Source organism: Puntigrus tetrazona, unplaced genomic scaffold, assembly GCF_018831695.1.
Source record: "Puntigrus tetrazona isolate hp1 unplaced genomic scaffold, ASM1883169v1 S000000175, whole genome shotgun sequence".
Classification (NCBI taxonomy): domain Eukaryota; kingdom Metazoa; phylum Chordata; class Actinopteri; order Cypriniformes; family Cyprinidae; genus Puntigrus; species Puntigrus tetrazona.
Window position 1 is genome coordinate 137501 of NW_025047846.1, and position 15000 is coordinate 152500.

General features: G+C 33.4%; 1 pseudogene; it reads right to left on the minus strand.

The window, feature by feature from the left end:
• Positions 1-15000, minus strand: part of LOC122333049 — a 49935-nt pseudogene that overhangs the window by 12512 nt on the left and 22423 nt on the right.

A 15000-nucleotide genomic window follows, 5' to 3' on the forward strand; every position in this document is an offset into this window, starting at 1 on the left:
CTTCAGCGTGTCATCAGATCTCGAACCCGCCGCTGGGCTTCTGACACGCTACACCCACAAATCTGCTTTTCATTCTTCTTTTTTTAACCTTTTCTACTTGACCGCAGTGATACCGAACTCGGTGGCTCGCGTGCATGCACTCAAAAAAACGTGGTCTTAAAATGTCTTTGTGGTTAAAGGTGAGCGCCGTGGATAAGAAATATGAACATATCTGAAGTACGGTCAGCAAATCGCTGAAGTGATAAAGCGGTGTTTGATCATTTCTAAATATACATGCAAATGTAAACCTTAATAAAAGTAATTATGTCTGGAAATCCTCTTATGAGCAACTGTAGAATGCACAAATAGTATTTATATTTATATATATTACAAAATGCATACACGTGTATTTATCTGTTTGTGATACTTATGCGTGTTGTAATGTATGAAGTAATATATGTGCCATCTAAAAGCAGTGTTTTCTTCTAAAATGAGTATTTATCTCAGGTTTTCTGTTCAGTAATTTGGTGATAAAATGGCAATTAACAGCTTCTTTTATTTGCCATTAAAGTGAAATTACTGGACATAAATAAACATATGAGCCTGAGAAAAACATTAACTGTAAAAGAACATTTCAGATGGCACTTTTAACTCATTATATATGTGTGAGTGTGTGTGTGTGTGTGTAATAGTATTCAGGATTTTAAGACATTAATTTGTGTAATATATGCATGTATATAATGTAAATTAACCCCTAGATATAAAAAAAACATTTAAAAATATAACATGTGCACTACTACTGCACACTACTTTAATACAGTGTGTAATGTAATTATATATACAGTATATATATATATATATATATATATATATATATATATATATATATATATATATATATATATATATATATATATATATATATATATATATATATATATATATATATATATATATATATATTTAATTAATTGAAAACACAATATCTGAAAAAAAAAAAAAATATATATATATATATACAGACGTGGACAAAATTGTTGGTACCCTTTGGTCAATGAAAGAAAAAGTCACAATGGTCACAGAAATAACTGTTATCTGACAAAAGTAATAATAAATAAAATTCTATAAATGTTAACCAATGAAAGTCAGACATTGTTTTTCAACCATGCTTCAACAGAATTATTAAAAAAATAAACTCATGAAACAGACCTGACAAAAATGATGGTACCCTAACTTAATATTTTGTTGCGCAACCTTTTGAGGCAATCACTGCAATCAAACGCTTCCTGTAACTGTCAATGAGACTTCTGCACCTCTCAGCAGGTATTTTGGCCCACTCCTCATGAGCAAACTGCTCCAGTTGTGTCCGGTTTGAAGGGTGCCTTTTCCAGACTGCATGTTTCAGCTCCTTCCAAAGATGCTCAATAGGATTGAGGTCAGGGCTCATAGAAGGCCACTTTACAATAGTCCAATTTTTTCCTCTTAGCCATTCTTGGGTGTTTTTAGCGGTGTGTTTTGGGTCATTGTCCTGTTGCAAGACCCATGACCTGCGACTGAGACCAAGCTTTCTGACACTGGCTAGTACATTTCTCTCTAGAATTCCTTGATAGTCTTGAGATTTCATTGTACCCTGCACAGATTCAAGACACCCTGTGCCAGACGCAGCAAAGCAGCCCCAGAACATAACAGAGCCTCCTCCATGTTTCACAGTAGGGACAGTGTTCTTTTCTTGATATGCTTCATTTTTTCGTCTGTGAACATACAGCTGATGTGCCTTGGCAAAAACTTCGATTTTTGTCTCATCTGTCCACAGGACATTCTCCCAGAAGCTTTGTGGCTTGTCAACATGTAGTTTGGCATATTCCAGTCTTGCTTTTTATGATTCGTTTTCAACAATGGTGTCCTCCTTGGTCGTCTCCCATGTAGTCCACTTTGGCTCAAACAACGACGGATGGTGCGATCTGACACTGATGTTCCTTGAGCATGAAGTTCACCTTGAATCTCTTTAGAAGTCTTTCTAGGCTCTTTTGTTACCATTCGGATTATCTGTCTCTTAGATTTGTCATCAATTTTCCTCCTGCGGCCACGTCCAGGAGGTTGGCTACAGTCCCATGGATCTTAAACTTCTGAATAATATGTGCAACTGTAGTCACAGGAACATCTAGTTGCTTGGAGATGGTCTTATAGCCTTTACCTTTAACATGCTTGTCTATAATTTTCTTTCTGATCTCTTGAGACAACTCTTTCCTTTGCTTCCTCTGGTCCATGTCGAGTGTGGTACACACCATATCACCAAACAACACAGTGATTACCTGGAGCCATATATATAGGCCCAATGGCTGATTACAAGGTTGTAGACACCTGTGATGCTAATTAGTGGACACACCTTGAATTAACATGTCCCTTTGGTCACATTATTTTCAGTGTTTTCTAGGGGTACCATCATTTTTGTCCATGCCTGTTTTGTGAGTTTATTTTTTTAAATAATTCTGTTGAAGCATGGTTGAAAAACAATGTCTGACTTTCATTGGTTAACATTTATAGAATTTTTATTTATTATTACTTTTGTCAGATAACAGTTATTTCTGTGACCATTGTGACTTTTTCTTTCATTGACCAAAGGGTACCAACAATTTTGTCCACGTCTGTATATATATATATATATATATATATATATATATATATATATATATATATATATATATATATATATATATATATATTTTTTTTTTTTTTTTTTTTTCTCAGTGTTTTGAGATAGCGTCTCTCACCCCGTCGCTGGTCTTCCTCCTCTTCCTCCGGGACGGGACGAGTGATCTCCCGGGACCGTCCAGCTCCAGTAGATCTTGTAGTGATGGACGGGGAGGTCCGGCTCTGAGGAAGAGTCCAGCTGATCCTGACCGTCAGGAGACCGTCCAGACCCGCCGTCATGTTAGACACTCTCAGACCGGCCGGAGCTGGAGGAGGAGAGACGGGTCTGGACACAGAACAGATAACACTGACCTGAAGATCATCTTCATACACAACAGTGGACAGGTATCCATTCAAATATACAGGAATGTAAAGACACGTAACAGTTTACATAACTTATTATATTGTGTTACTTATTATATTATTATATTATATTATATTATGTATATTATGTATATATATATTTATATATATTATGTATATATAAATACACACGCATGCATGTTTATAAATATATATATGTATATACATTTATTTTTATTTATATGAATATATAGATATGCAAGTAAATATTTTTTAAAAAGTATATTGTATGTAAAAATACAGACTTTTATAAAACTAATTTTACTATAAAGTATACAGGATAAAATATACAGAAAATCTAAAAATAAAAGTATAATAAAACTAAAATATTAAGTGCTTTAGTAATTTTGTTAGCTTTTGTTTTAATTAACTAAAATAAATGATTAAAATTAATTATTAAATTAAATTGCTTTGTTTTTTTATTTCAGTCACACGTAGTACTATTAGTTCTTTAAGTTTGTTATTTTATTTAAGTTAATATTGATTAACATTTAAATAAATTATATGTCTTTGTGAATATTTTATTTTCATTATATATATATATATATATATATATATATATATATATATATATATATATATATATATATATATATATATATATATATAAAATTTTTTTTTTTTTTTTACTAATAATTTAACGGTGCATTTGAAGGAGTCACCTGCTGGATCAGTATAAACTAAAGAAAAATGAATAAAGCAGCATGATGTAGCGAGTTTTCTTGCGATCGCCGAGCACATGTGAATGCGACGCTGGTGTTGTCCACATCTAAGGGAAATGATGTCATCTGTGTAGAGGAAGTGGAGTTAAGCAAATGGGATTTTAATGGGAAAATGGGCCAATCTCGAGGCAGTCGGTTCCTGTTATTGAGGCCCGTCTGAAAACCAGATGCTTGTGCAGAACGTAAATAATCAAGGAAAGTCTCTGCAAATCAGGTGATCTGAGCCAGCGTGATATGAAGAACTGTACCGACATACTCATTAATTCTATAGAGCTCGCTGATTGAATGAAAACAAGCAAAAAAATCACTCGAGACGTCATAGATCAGAAGAAGCCGAGAGTGTATAAGTCATAATTACAGCCATGAAGTGATTGAGTTTGGAATAAACAAGAACGGATCGTGATCCCGTGAACAAGCAGACTCTCACGACAAGAAATCGCAGACATACGAGAAATGAAGACACGTTTACAAGGTTACGTAAAGCTGCAATTTGCAAACGAAATATTTACAAGAATCAGCATACGATGTGTTATATACGCTACACGCTGCACAAGAGAGAAGTCTTCATCTTCGTTTTCTCTTTTGAACTTTTGGTTATTTTTAGCCCTTTTTGGCAAATCAAAAGTTATTTATTTTATTTTTTGTGTTATATTACGCTTGAGTAAAATGCCATTCAAAATAGAAGTTTTGAAAAAAACTAAAAGTGCTTTACATATTCAACAGAGTGTCAAAAATCACACACACGCTGTATGTAAGATTATTTAATATTAGCTAGATTATCTGCTCTCTGATATTTAGCAGCTGGTGCTGAGACTCGCTTCATGACACATAAAGCTGATGTAAACGTATTTTCCTGGAACAGCACAGATAACAGATATCAGCGAAACGAGTGTGATGAGAAAACACATCTGTTCCTGGAACACAACTCAACTCCCAGCGTTTGGGAGAAAGTAGTCTACGGCACATTTAACAAGTTAACATGAGACGGAAAAACAAAGCCACCAATAACCAAGAAGCAAAGCTATGGAAGTCGGTGGCTAACAGTTACTGGTTTAGTTACCAGTCAGGAAAATCCCTTTCGTGTTAAACGGAAGAAATTCACACAGGATTCATGTCAAAAAAGGCTTTTTAACTTTTTTGGGCCAGAGAAAGAGCCTTGTATTCGTCTTTTTTGTAACAGCTGCTTCAAACCCAAACAAAGAGAACCATGTGACCAAAATGAGCTGAAAAATATCGGCATATCAGCTAAAATCCAACCGAAGAGCACTTTCTGCGATTACTTCAAAAGGTCCTTAATCAGCACGTAGTGCTTCAAGATGTCTCTTACGATCTATTAATAATAATGTAATAATGTGTTTATCGTTTCCACACAGGAAATATATTGGTATCAGCCAAAAGAGTTGAAAAATATCGGCATTTCAGTTAAAATCCAAACAAAAAGCACCAACTGGGAGTACTTCACAAGGTCCTTATCAGCAATTTGTGCTTCAAGATGTCTCCTACGATCTATTAATAATAATAATAATAATAATAATAATAATAATAATAATAATAATAATAATAATAATGTGTTTATTGTTTCCACACAGGAAATATATTGGTTTCAGTGAAAAGAGTTGAAAAATATCGGCATATCGGTTAAAATAAAAACAAAAAGCACCAACTAGGAATACTTCACAAGGTGCTTATCAGCAATTAGTGCTTCAAGATGTCTCCTACGATCTATTAATAATCTATATAATAATAATGTGTTTATCGTTTCCACACAGGAAATATATTTGTATCAGTAAAAAAAGAGTTAAAAATATCGGCATATCGGTTAAAATAAAAACAAAAAAGCACCAACTAGGAATACTTCACAAGGTCCTTTTCAGTAATTAGTGCTGCAAGATGTCTCCTATGATCTATTAATAATCTATATAATAATAATGTCTTAATCGTTTCCACACAGGAAATATATTTGTATCAGTAAAAAAAGAGTTAAAAATATCGGCATATCGGTTAAAATAAAAACAAAAAGCACCAACTAGGAATACTTCACAAGGTCCTTTTCAGTAATTAGTGCTGCAAGATGTCTCCTATGATCTATTAATAATAATAATAATGTGTTTATCGTTTCCACACAGGAAATATATTGGTATCAGCCAAAAAGAGTTGAAAAATATCGGCATTTCAGTTAAAATCCAAACAAAAAAGCACCAACTGGGAGTACTTCACAAGGTCCTTATCAGCAATTAGTGCTTCAAGATGTCTCCTACGATCTATTAATAATCTATATAATAATAATGTGTTTATCGTTTCCACACAGGAAATATATTGGTATCAGTAAAAAAGAGTTAAAAATATCGGCATATCGGTTAAAATCCAAACAAAAAAAGCACCAACTAGGAATACTTCACAAGGTCCTTTTCAGTAATTAGTGCTGCAAGATGTCTCCTATGATCTATTAATAATAATAATAATGTGTTTATCGTTTCCACACAGGAAATATATTGGTATCAGCCAAAAAGAGTTGAAAAATATCGGCATTTCAGTTAAAATCCAAACAAAAAGCACCAACTGGGAGTACTTCACAAGGTCCTTATCAGCAATTAGTGCTTCAAGATGTCTCCTACGATCTATTTATAATCTATATAATAATAATGTGTTTATCGTTTCCACACAGGAAATATATTGGTATCAGTAAAAAAGAGTTAAAAATATCGGCATATCGGTTAAAATCCAAACAAAAAAGCACCAACTAGGAATACTTCACAAGGTCCTTTTCAGTAATTAGTGCTGCAAGATGTCTCCTATGATCTATTAATAATAATAATAATGTGTTTATCGTTTCCACACAGGAAATATATTGGTATCAGCCAAAAAGAGTTGAAAAATATCGGCATTTCAGTTAAAATCCAAACAAAAAAGCACCAACTGGGAGTACTTCACAAAGTCCTTATCAGCAATTTGTGCTTCAAGATGTCTCCTACGATCTATTAATAACAATAATAATAATAATAATAATAATAATGTGTTTATTGTTTCCACACAGGAAATATATTGGTTTCAGTGAAAAAGAGTTGAAAAATATCGGCATATCGGTTAAAATAAAAAACAAAAAAGCACCAACTAGGAATACTTCACAAGGTCCTTATCAGCAGTTAGTGCTTCAAGATGTCTCCTATGATCTATTAATAATAATAATAATAATAATAATGTGTTTATCGTTTCCGCACAGGAAATATATTGGTATCAGCCAAAAAGAGTTGAAAAATATCGGCATATCGGTTAAAACAAAAAAAAACAAAAAAGCACCAACTAGGAATACTTCACAAGGTCCTTATCAGCAATTAGTGCTTCAAGATGTCTCCTACGATCTATTAATAATCTATATAATAATAATGTGTTTATCGTTTCCACACAGGAAATATATTGGTATCAGTAAAAAAAGAGTTAAAAATATCGGCATATCGGTTAAAATCCAAACAAAAAAGCACCAACTAGGAGTACTTCACAAGGTCCTTATCAGCAATTAGTGCTTCAAGATGTCTCCTACGATCTATTAATAATAACGTGTTTATCATTTCCAAACAAAAGGAAATATATCGGTATTAGCCAAAATGAGCTGAAAACTATCGGTATATTGGATATCGGCAAAAATCCAATATCATGCATCCTTATTAACCAGTAGATGAAAGAGATGAGGGTGTGTGTGTTGAAGGGCGTAGATCTGTGGGACTCACCTCGGGACGAGCGGAAGTGTTTGCTGGGAGCCGTGAAGCCTCGAGTGCCGTGAACGTTCACCGCCGCCACCCGGAACTGATACCAGCGACTCGGCCGGACGTCGTTCAGCAGCGCTCGCTCTACAGCGACCTGAGGGGCACGGGGGTCAGAGGTCACAGGGTCACGTACGGGCGGCTCTGAACACGAGCCGCTATACGGTCTATTTTAAAACGCGAAGAACCTGAGAAACATCTATGTGTCCATTTATTTTGACTGACTCCACCACTTTTTTCAAAATGATCAAATTTTCTTTTATGCAAGAATCATTAGTGTATTAAGTAAGAATCGTGCTCCAAGAAGACATATTGTAAATGTCCTACTGTAAACTTTATTTTTGATTAGTACTATGCATCGCTAAGGACTCATTGGAACATATTTTCAAATGGTTTTTATCTGAGCCATATATTTACCTAAACTAACAAATAACAAATATCACTGGTTTTGTGGTCCATGGCGCTTTTGTGTTGTTTTTTTCCAGTAAACGTACTTAAATTAAAAGAACAAATCTCTGCGTTTTCATTTATTCTGGTCTACTGCTATCAAACTGGTAATAGTCCTGAATGTTGATTGTCTTTTAAGTGCCAGATGGATTTCTGAAACGCTAAATAATCCACAAGCCGTCGCGTGTAAGAGTGCCCGACCTGCGCGATGTCCTGCCACGGCGTAGCGTCGTCTTCGCTGGGATGGATGCCTGAGTTCCAGCGCGCTGAAGCACGTAAAGCACCGGCTCCACCGAGACGTTAAAAGCGAGACGACCATCGAACCTCCAGCAGTCCTGGCGCCTGCTCCACAAACAGCAGCTCCTTCCGAGGCTTCAGAGGAGATCCTTCAAAACACCACACAACACTGAGGTCTGCACTTATACATGGACTTCTTTAGAAATGTGCTCTAATTTCTCTTTTATTTTAGGTTTTGTATTTGTGTTTTATTACTAAAACTAAAACCATAAACATTTTCATTGCTTGAAATAAAAGTAACGATAACTGAGAAAGTAATTATAATATTACAAAAATATAATGACAAGTCAACTCTCTTTTTAGTTTAGTTTGATTGAAAAACTAAAATTAAAATGGAAAATTAGCAATATTTTGATGTAGTAAAATACAGTAACTAAAACTAAAACTGAAACAGAATCGATAAAAACCATACGGACATGTTAAAAAAACTCTAAACTAATAAAAATAAAATATATAAACACGAAACAAAAATAATAAAACGAACTAAAATTAAAATGGAATATTTGGCCAAATAAAACTTGAAAAAATTGATTATTAACTTAAAAAGACAACAAAATTAAAACAGAAAATAAAACTAATAATAAAATGGAAAAAATAACACCATTACTAAAACTAACATGGAACGAAATACTAATAATAACGAAAAAAGTGACTTTAAATAACTAGGAATTAAAAATATACTTAAATAAGAAATAATTGTCAAATAATATAATAAATAATATAAAATAAAACTCAACTAAAATAAAAACCAATTCAAAATATTAACGAAAACCATATTAATGATACTAAACCAACACAGATCTAATAAATAAGATAAAAAAATTCTGAATTAAAAAATTCATCAGACATTTATCTTTAATTTCTAAGATTTTATAAATAGATTTTAGATTTTAAAAAAGCATTTGCACAATGTTTCACTGAATATGCAATAGTTCACATGAAGTAAGTCCCATAGCTCCTGATTAATAGCGATGTTAAATGATGTTTATGTGACGCTCTCACTGCAGCTACAGCCAACCTCCATCTGCTCCATGTGGCACTGACTTCCATTTAACCCTCAAAGACATCTGAAATTCTTCCATATGCAATAAATTAAAGATTTATTAAGTACAAAGCTTCGGGGGAAAGGGAGAAAATGTTCTGCTCCGTGTCTTTTCTCGATTCGTTACAGCTGTGACGGAGCGCTGCTGATTGAGGAGCGACGTGAAGGACTCGAAGACGTCCGATGTCTTCCACACGTCTCCACAAATCAGAGCTTTCGGGTTTGTTTTTTTTTGTGTGTGCGTATTTTGCTTAATGTCACAAAAAACGGAGATGAAAACAAATAAAGCCACAGCAAAACCGTTGTGCGATAAAAACACAGCGGTGATTTATTACTAAACGAGTCTGTTTGAACAAATCGTCAATGATTCAGTGACTCGTTCATAAAGAAAGTCACTTGGTTCTTTTCTAAACCAATCAGCCAGCGGTACATAAAGACTGAATTAAAGTGACGTGAAAGACAAGTGAAGTAAACTGTTTCTGAACGAATTAGCCGTTTGAGCAAATTGAGCAAACCAGTGATTCAGTGAATCACTCATAAATACAGTCACTTGTTATTTTTTTAACTGAATCAGTCGTTTGAACACACTGAGCGAGTCAATAATTCAGTAACTCCTTAATAAAGCAATGACCTTTTCATTTCTGACTTAATTGGCCGTTTGAACAAATTGAGTGAACCGATGATTCAGTGATTCGTTCATAAAGAAAATCACCTGCTTAATTTCTGAACAAATCAGCTGTTTGAATGTATTGAGTAAGTCAGTGATTAAGTGACTCATTCATAAAGACAGCCGCTTGCTTTGTTTCTGAATTAATCGGTCATTTGAACAAATCAAGTGAGTCAACGATTCAGTGACTCGTTCATAAAGACAGTCACTTGGTTCTTTTCTAAACCAATCAGCCATTTGAACAAATCAAGTGAGTCAACGATTCAGTGACTCGTTCATAAAGACAGTTACTTGGTTCTTTTCTAAACCAATCAGCCATTTGAACAAATCAAGTGAGTCAACGATTCAGTGACTCGTTCATAAAGACAGTCACTTGGTTCTTTTCTAAACCAATCAGCCATTTGAATAAATGAATTGAGCCAACGGTACATAAAGACTGAATTAAAGTGACGTGAAAGACAAGTGAAGTAAACTGTTTCTGAACAAATTAGCCGTTTGAGCAAATTGAGCAAACCAGTGATTCAGTGAATCACTCATAAAGACAGTCACATGTTTTTTTATTAATTGAATCAGTCGTTTGAACACACTGAGCGAGTCAATAATTCAGTAACTCCTTAATAAAGCAATGACCTTTTCATTTCTGAATTAATTGGCCGTTTGAACAAATTGAGTGAACCGATGACTCATTCATAAAGACAGCCGCTTGCTTTGTTTCTGAATTACTGATTCAGTGACTCACTTGATTGGTTTCTGTAAGACTCGAACTGGTTCAATGAACGATTCACTGACTCACTCCTTAAGGAAGTGTGTTGCTGAGCTCCTTTCCGTTCAACGCTTTTCTCATTTCACTCAGTGACGACTTCAAAAGACATTTCGGGGGTTAATTTCTCAACCCAAATTGATGCGCGATTACTTTGTGATCCACGCTTTGGCACATAATTCATAAAACATTTTGATCGCTCGCCAGCTGAAGAAAGCGAGAAGCGCTGGTGTGAAGGGATGTGATGAGGAGCAGCAGCTGTGTGGGATCTCTCTGTGGTTTCTCAGCTCCAGCACGTTCCAGTGAGATCCCACAGCGTTCCTGAAGTCCTCCAAAACACACCCGCTTTACCACAGTAAAGTGTTCACGGAGCACGCTCGCAACCGCGGGGTCGTGGGTCACACTTTTGAAATGCTTACATTTAATGCAGTGGAAGTCGCTTTTGATAAAAGAATCTGCCAAATGCATGAATGCAAATGTAAACGCTGCATTTAAGTGAGTTTGTGCAGCTGCCGCGTTCAAAACCTTTTAAAACACTAATAGTGACGCAGGAAATAAATTAAACATCATTAGTAAAAAACAATAAAAATTAAACAAAAAAAATCTAAACGAAAACATACTATTTTTATAATATATTTTTTTCCGTTTTCATTTCAATTTTTAGTATTTATTTTGTTTATTATTATTATTATTATTATTTTTTTATTTTTATTTTTTTGTTTGTGGACAATTTTAATATTTCTAAAATAAGTTTACTTTTATTTTTATTTCGGGTTTTAGTTTATTTTATTTTATTTTATTTAGTAATTTATTTTCAGTCTGTAATTTATTATTCATTATTATTGTAATTTATTATAATTTATTATATTTAATAATTTATTTACTTCATCTAATATTTGATTTTTATTGCAATATTGAGTTTTATTTATTTATCTAGCGTTAGTAATTGTAATGCTTCGACTTAAACTTCATTCAGTTGGTGTAAATAAAAACTGTAACACTAAATAAAACTGTCATATGATTTGCATCAAAGAAGGGTGATTTTTTTATATTTATGCATTTACATTTTTATTGCGTTTATGTATTTGCAGACACTTTTATACGGTGTGATAGATCAATATTATAGTTTTTATTAGTATGAATTAGCTTTTATTTGAATACTTTTTTCATTTTTGTTACTTTTGCTATTTTAAAACAATGTTGTTTGTGTTTTTGTATTTTATTTATTTATTTTTAATATTATTTAGGTTTAACTTATTATTTCAGTTTTAATTTTTTTTTTTTTTTTATTTTATTTATTTATTTATTTATTTATTTTTCAGCTGTCTTGACCAGTTTTAGTTAATGATAAAAGCCCATGCATTCCTGCACATTATCACTCATTTACTGGGAATCGATCTAAAACGTAGCAGCGTGAGACAAAATCTTGTGCAACACAAAAATAAAATAAAGGAAAAAAAACACAGAGTGTCCGTTATGCATGCTTTATGATGCTCTGAGCTGAAGGGGTCAAGGAGAAAACACCTGCAGAACATCTGAGAGCCATCGACGGAGCAGAGATGTTAATGGTTTCCAGCGTCGCTGATCATCATCTTCTAACAGAGAGAAACTATTAGGCTCCTGACACCAGCGATGACTCTCTCTGATTGCCTTTGGATCTCAATAAAAGGCTTTATGGCTTTCTCCAAACCAGGGGAAGCAGTAAATCTGACATCAACAGACTCCTTCACTACAGAAAAAAAACTCTTCCTGTTTTCACTTTAACTTTAATGACATTTTTGGTACTTGTGAGCATTGCTTTTATATTTAAAGATTTGTAATGTTAGTTTTTATGTATTATTTGTTTTAGTTATTTATCTACTTTATTTCAAGCTTAAATTTTTTTTTGCAATGCATATTTAGCCTTTTTATATTTATAATTTTTTTCTATATTCTATATATCTTAGATATTGCTCATTATTTTGTGGATTCATCAGTTAATCAACTAAAAAAGATTATTATTATTATTATATACAAAAAGGTTATTATTAATGTTATGAATAACATTACATTTATGCATTTGGCAGATGCTTTTATTGAAAGTGACAATTTTGTATTTTATTTTAGTATTATTTAAACTAGCCATTATTTTATATTTTTAGATTTCATCTCATCGTTTCTATATTTTTTTAATTTGTATCGTTTATTTTTAATATGACTATTTTTTTATATTTTATTTCTTTCCAGTTAGTAGTTTCATATCTCATGAATATAACGTATTAATCCACGTATATAATAATATTATTTTAATTACTTACTACGTTTTATATTTTTAGTTTTCGAATTTTTTAGTATTGTTATTTATTTATTAATTTCGTTTTATTTATTTTCACCTAGTAATTGTATTGCTTCAACTTAAACGTGTTAATGATAATAAGCATTTTAATGCATACAAAAAAGTTTACATAAACTAAAAAAAATCATACAAAAACACAGATTTTAAAAAATAAGTTTCAAGAACTTAAAAAATTTAAGTTCTTAGAACTTGACTTAAAAAGCAGTATTTATTTAAGTAACATTTCTTAACCTAAGCGTGACTTTTCTCCCTTTCTGATGATGGGAAGATCTGTACGATTCGAAAGTCTGATATCTTCCCGTGAAATAAGATGTTCGTGTGTACCTTTATAAGGGTTCTTGGGCACCTGGCAGGTGTGTCCGCATCCGTTCGGGCAGCACTTCTTCAGAGACGTGCACTCGGCGTCCGTCTCGCAGCTCTCCACGCACGCCGCGGCGAATCCGCTCGCCCGCTCCGGAGCGGGACACTCGCCCGGCTTCAGCGTCTGAGCGGAGCGCAGGAACTCGCAGCTCGTCAGACACTCGTAGTGCTTCTTCGGGAACCGAGTCTGAAATCAGGAGAAAACCAGACGCTGATCTCAGCTCTGACGGGTTACATCTGCCTCCGCTTCCCAGAGCTCCATACCTCGCACAGGTCCTGACACTGGTTCTCCTTCAGGTCCCATGAGGCCCGGCAGGGCTCCAGACACTGACGAGAGAACAAGAGAGAAGAAGAGAGGAGAAGAGAGGAGAAGAGAGGAGAAGAGAGGAGGCCGTCAACTCCACAAACACTTCAGGGCTTTTCTAGGAACTGCAGGGGGTTTGATAAATATGCTAATAAAAACTAATTCAAATGAGCCGCTTACTAATGATGAATTAAATCATACAAAATTAAAATTTTACCATAAATAAAAGCTCTTCGGGGATTTGCAATAATGAGTTAAATAATATGAAATCGTCAATGAAACAAATCATTTAGAAATAAAAGCAATCACAATAAAACACTTGCTAGCAACAGAATAAAAAAAAAATTACAATAATGATACTAAATAAATTAAATTAAACGATAAAAAACGCTTTGTGTTAATTAAATAACACTGAGTAATTTTAAATGTAAAATGTACTATTAATTAAATAATAAAACCTTAATTTTAAACAAATAATTTAAAACAATAAAAACTGTATAATTTAACAAAACGAGTTGGATTACTTTCAAATAAAAGGCAATCAAAATAAAACACTTACTAATAGTTAATTAAATGTAAAATAAAATAATTTAAAATAAAGCATTAAAAACACGTGCTATTCATTAATTAAATGACCAAATGATAAATAATGAAATAATAATAAAAATAAATAATAATAAAAACGTGAAACGAATATTTTTAAATAAACGTAATACCAAATAAAATACTAATTAATTTAACGGTAAACATGTCAAATCAAACAAACTCTTTACAAATTAAAGCAATCAAAAAGCAGCTTACTTACTAAAAATGAAATATCGATTTGTTTACTTCGTGTGAGCGACCATTAACCGTCATCATGCGAAGGTGTTGTTAAATTGAGTAAATATTGGGCGACTATATTTTATATTATATAAATATTAAATCGTATTGCGGTCAAAGGGCTTCGCTGACGAAAAAGAAATAAAATTGAACTTCAGTTTCAGATTCAGTCTCATTATTGAACCCAGACGGCTGATATGAAGCTCTACATCATCTTTAGGAATGAATGAATGATCATACAGACTGTTGTAATGCTGCTTTTTATGGTGTTTGACAGCAGAAACTGAACCACAGAACGATCCTGAAACCCAATATATTCATCAATACAGAGCAGACAGCGGCGCGAGCCAGATCGCTCCTCACACACGCTTCTGGAGAGACGTCCATCAGCGGAGAGCTGAGCTCGACCCAAAACCACACCGACAGAGCCAAACCAAAGACGCGCCGGATCCA